The sequence below is a fragment of the Herpailurus yagouaroundi genome, unplaced genomic scaffold (assembly GCF_014898765.1).
Source record: "Herpailurus yagouaroundi ecotype Mexico unplaced genomic scaffold, PumYag 165, whole genome shotgun sequence".
NCBI classification, from domain to species: Eukaryota; Metazoa; Chordata; class Mammalia; order Carnivora; family Felidae; genus Herpailurus; species Herpailurus yagouaroundi.
The window spans coordinates 15,545,173-15,551,172 of record NW_024412406.1 but is presented as its reverse complement, the minus strand read 5'-3'; the positions used below and the strand labels follow the sequence as shown (position 1 = coordinate 15,551,172).

General features: G+C 34.8%; 1 protein-coding gene across 1 annotated transcript in view; it reads left to right on the top strand.

Moving 5' to 3' along the window:
- The window catches only part of CUNH8orf34 (chromosome unknown C8orf34 homolog), a 412,431-nt gene that overhangs the window by 317,833 nt on the left and 88,598 nt on the right, over positions 1-6,000 (top strand).

The window sequence follows — 6,000 nt, the reverse complement described above, 5'->3', positions numbered from 1 at the left end:
AAAGAAAGAAAGAAAGAAAGAAAGAAAGAAAGAAAGAAAGAAAGAAAAGCTAAAACCAAAGATCTCACCCCACACCAAATCATGGTAATGGCCATTCACATGTCCACCATTCCCTCAGGCTGTGTGCGTCAGGAGGTTAAGGGCAAAGGAGAAAGGAAGCAGGATGTGTGGATTCTGAGGAGCAGCCTCTCAATGTCTGTGCCTGTTTTGGGTTCAAACAGGTCAACTATATGTTGGCTACTCGCCAAATTTTGTCCCTAATTTCAGCTTGCTTTTGTAATGTACGTTGCTTATTCTCATCTTCACATCACTGAACCCTTCAGCCTTGCCCACCAGAGTGTCAACATCATACTTGGTTTTCCTCCCTCTGTCTCAGCCCTATATTAAGTTGGCCTCGAATCAGGTCAGTGTTACCTCAGAATTCCCCCTCCAAGCCAGCCTCCTCCTCATTTCCCCGACACTGCCTAGTCTGTGTTTTCGTCCTCTTCCTCCGCCAAGGGTAACAAACCTGTAAATAGGCACTCCTTGTACTATCTTATCTCTTTTTAGTTCATTAGCTTTCTAAATATGAAGATGCTTATTTCATTCTATTTTCTATGGGACAAAATTCAAACTCCTTCACACAGGATATTAAGATCATGTCAGGGCACTTCAAAATGTTGCCTGAATAAGTAAATAAGTAGATGTAATGCCATGACAATGACGTCTAAGATAAATCACTGCATCATTATTCAGTATTCTAACTAGATGCAGTTGTTAAATCCAATTGGGCTAGTTAGAAAAGAAACTATAGAAAAATATTTTCCTTACATTTGGATAGAGAAGGGCATATTAAAGAAGATGGGAAAACACGGGATACAGGAGTGCTGATGCATAGGGGCACTTGTACCCCAATGTTTATAGCAGCACTCTCAACAATAGCCAAATTATGGAAAGAGCCTAAATGTCCATCAACTGATGAATGGATAAAGAAATTGTGGTTTATATACACAATGGAGTACTACGTGGCAGTGAGAAAGAATGAAATATGGCCTTTTGTAGCAACGTGGATGGAACTGGAGAGTGTGATGCTAAGTGAAATAAGTCATACAGAGAAAGAAAGACACCATATGTTTTCACTCTTATGTGGATCCTGAGAAACTTAACAGAAGACCATGGGGGAGGGGAAGGAGAAAAAAAAAGGTTAGAGAGGGAGGGAGCCAAAGCATAAGAGACTCTTAAAAACTGAGAACAAACTGAGGATTGATGGGGGATGGGAGGGATGGGAGGGTGGGTGCTGGGTATTGAGGAGGGCACCTGTTGGGATGAGCACTGGGTGTTGTATGGAAACCAATTTGGCAATAAATTTCACATTAAAAAAAAAAAAGAATAAGGTGGGAAAAAATCCCTTAACATTAAAAACAGTATTTTAATTCAACTACAGGGTGTTAAGAACTCCTGTTCATCAAGAGAGGTCAGAAATAAGTAAATTGATAAGCCACAAAATAGCAAAATACACTTACAACATATTTGTCACTGATTAAAGATTAATATTTAGAATACATGAACAATGTACAATTTAATAAAGATCAACAAACCAATAGAAAAATAAGCAACAGATACAAATAGATATTTCACAGAAGAGGAAACACAAATTGCCAATGAGCACATGAAAAATGCTTGACTACTTTAGTAATCAAGGAAAGGCAAATTAAGACCATAGAAGGATGCTGTTTTACAATCTTTGGCTTGATGTTAATTAGGAAATCTGGCAAAGGCAAGTGCTGGTGAAGACAGAGATCAAAGGAAACTCATACACTATAGGTGGGGTATAAACAATTTTGGAAACAGTTTTCCATTATTTTAAAATCTTGAATATTCATATATTCTAAAGCTCAGAAACTCTACTTCTGGGTGAATATCCTTGAGAAACAAGTCTCCTGTACCATAAAATGTGAACAAACTTTGTTGATATGCTGGTGGACAGGAAAATGGATACACTGCGGAATTATTGCATTATAGGAAACTGCGTTTCAAGTACACACATAGGATGAATGAAATCAGAAGTGTGCTGGTAAATGTGAACACAGCTTTCTTTGGAAAGAAAGCCCTGATTTGTAGAGATTGATGCTTTCGATGATGTAAATACTCTCACCATATCTGATTTAAAGCAACTGATCTGAAAATGACAGTGGGTCTTCCAATTCAGTATGGGCAAGTCACAGCTCACAATTGAACAAGTCTTAAAAGCATAATATTGATTGAACAAAAGTAAGTCATAGAATGCCATTTTTGTAAAGCTCAAAACTAGCAAATCTAAATAATATCTTCTTTAGGAAAATATACATAAGTGATAAAACTATATTTAAAGAAGGGAATTAAAGACTCAAGATGATGGATGTCCTCAAGGGATAAGGGAAACAAGGAGATGGGATAAGGAAGGTGCTCACAGGTATATGTAGGTTGCTGGAAATGTTCTAATTCTTAAGTTAGGAGGTGGGTTTGAGGTGTTTATCACTGTGCTTTGTAACCTAAATATACTATATATATATATACACACACACATATATAATACATATATATACATACATATATATATATTTAATCTACATATATATTGTATACAATTGGTCCTTGAACAATGTGGGGATTTGGGATGCTGATCCCCTGAACAGGCAAAAATCTGAATATAACTTTTGAGTCCCTAAAAACTTAATTGCTAATAGACTACTGCTGATCAGAAGTCTTACCGATAATATAAACAGTTAACACATATTTTATACGTTGTATGTATTATATACTATATTCTTATAGTAAAGTAAGCTAGAGAAAAGAAAATGTTAAGAAAATCATAAGAAAAATACATTTATGGTACCGCACTGTATTTATTGAAAGAAATCCTGTGCAAGGGGACCCATACAGTTGAAACTCATGTTGTTCAAAGGTCAACTGTATATACTTTTTTACATGTCAAATATTAACAACATTAAACATTAAAAAACAAAAAACCAGGGGCACCTGGGTGGCTCAGTTGGTTGAGCATCCGACCTCAGCTCAGGTCGTGATCTCACGGTCCATGGGTTCGAGCCCCACATCAGGCTCTGTGCTGACAGCTCAGAGCCTGGAGCCTGTTTCAGATTCTGTGTGTGTCTCTCTCTCTGACCCTCCCCTGTTCATGATCTGTCTCTCTCTGTCTCAAAAATAAATAAACATTAAAAAAATTAAAAAAAAAACACAAAAAAAACCCAAAAAACAAAGTATTGTGGAACATAAACCAATGTGAAGGTAGCACAATACAGGAAATGATAATAGTTTCTATATATCTAAATCTCTTGCAGTACTGATGAGATTACACACTACCATGATAGACCTTTAACACTGACAGTGAAAGTTGAACAATGTGGTGGTACTAGGAACATGGAGGACCCAGGTTGGCCATTTGGTGACACTGTAGCTTTTGGAGTATCTGGCTTCTTCTCACTGGTAGTCTTGCATGTGTACCTTTACGTAAGCCATTCTTTCCTGATTCATAGTAATTTCTTTCTCCTTCCCTCTGCCTATTCAGATCCTATGTTCTAAGATCATGTCAAGTCTCCCTGGTGACTAGCCCCCACCAATGTTGTTTGTTTGTTTGTTTGTTTGTTTCCTTTTTCCTTAATAGTTTTTTAATTACTTCCTGTGTTTTCTTCTCACTCGATTGGATTATATGCTTCTTGAGGTCCTCTTGTGTTCCCCATTATGCCTGATATAAAACGACACAAAACATATTACTTAATTACTGGCTTTTTAATTTTATCAAAACCACTGAAATCCACTAATCCACCAAGGAGATATATATCCTTCCACAATCACATTTGCATAATAACTGAGTATTGTAGGGATTTAATTTTTTTTGGAAAATTTAATGATGCATCATCACTAATATGTGGTTGATTATACCTATTTGCATCCACTGGAGGAAAAATATTCATTAAGTTCCTTTCTTGAATTTCTTACACCCTGAATTTTTCACATTCAAATATTTGTAGACCTAATCAGCAAATGACAAAATATAAGTTTCTGATTCAGTACACTCTTTTCCAATTAAGTTAGATCATTAGATTCAGTTATTAAATATTTTTGGCATTATCCAAATGTGCTGATGTGATTTTTATGTGAACTGTACCTCCAAATTGAGCTTGGCTCAGTAAACATACATATTTTTATGTGTAGGTATAACTTTCTGCATAAAAAACCCATTGTGACATAAAACAGGAAGAGTAAAACTAATGAGAGGAAGAAGTTGGATATACCTAAACATTGTGATAAACTCTACAGATTTCTAGGTTCCTGCCTGCATGCCCAGTCAACCACACTGGCTAAGCTTCTATTCTGAGTGCTGCCAGATACTCTTAGATTTTGAAAAAAAATTACTTTATCTTCCTATGCTTTGGCTTCTTCTTCTCTAAAATGAAAAGACAAGACAAACTCTAATATTGAGAAACTTAGGTACTCATTTCCCCTCCATGTGATTGAAAAAGCTCAAAGTTCATTGTTTATATTTTGAAAATCATTTATACTTTATTAGTAAGTAAGTAAGTATACTTTTATACAGAAGTTGTTCTGGAGCAGACAGAGCAAAAAAGCTTGCACATATGTACCCACCAATTATTGCTAATAAGCAGTGAGCTCAGAACACTTAAAAAATAGTGTGCTCCTCCATGCATTAAATGCTAAGATTTTATATTCATGATGTCTATTGTCCCTACTGGTATATTAGACTGATATTTTGGCACTGGATTTGGACTATTTACAAGGGTCCTTTCAACTCAATACTGTTTAATATGGTCAGATATATAAATTTGCAAATATTGTGGTAGCACTTCATAATTGTTCCTCTGCACTAAGTTGAATGGGCCTCTCTATATTGTAGATCTCACTGGATATGGCACCAATAACCAGGCAGAATTCAACCAAAACAAGAACAGAACAGAATGTAAAACCAAAGAAAGCTACCACTACCTTCCCTTTATAAATACTAATTTCTCTTTAAAAAATTAATACTGTAAAGGTATTCAAATATATTCTGAGAGAGAGAGTCATAGAAAATTATCTTGCTCAACTTGTTTTGAAAGCATGAAGTTGAATACCTGGCACAGAGGTATTTATTGAATTTAAATGAATATACAAATACACAAATAAGTGGATGAATGAATTGATTAGTACATACATGCATCAAAAATCAAACAGAATGGCAATACTCTTTAAAATTAACTCACTGAGAAGAACTTGAGAACTCACTTATAGTGTGGTATTTCTAAATTTAAAAATCAACAAATTCACAAGAGGGTTGGTTTTCTTTGTCTGTATATGAAATAATTTGCTTTGTAATATTGAATAGAACATTTTAATATTATTTACTAAGTCAATATTCTACTTATATAATAATTTCAACACATAAGTGAAACAAAAATTAGTGAGTGAATACCAAAATTACACTATTATTTGCTCTCACAGTTATGTAGAATATAATTCATCTTGGCAGGACTTAAATTATGCTAATTTATACATTCTAATTTAAATAATCTACCCACTGTCACCCTTACAACTGGGTTTTAGTAGATAGAGGTTCAAGTACTCACCATAAATGAATTAATATTTTTGAACTTGGTGTAATTCTCATCACCTATGTTGATTTTATCAACAAAAATTTGCTTCTTTTTTATGTCATTGTTCTGTTTGGAAGGGCAGTAGATAACATTTTAAAATTCATCTACGACTGGAGAAAATATGTCATTCTCCCAAAGTTAGTTTTATGTTGGAAAGAATTATGTGTGCTAAAATGAAATCTACATTTACATCTAGATAAACTATGTGCATTGGGATTTAGTAATTTTTCTTCTTGAACCTAAAACTCTGAATTATTGGAGACAGAGCTCCATGGTTCAAAAGCTATGATTATGGATTTGTGCTAAGCTTTCCATGGTCTCCCTGGTCTTAGGTGACCGTTAAGGGTTTGAAGGATTTAATGCTCTGATTTTT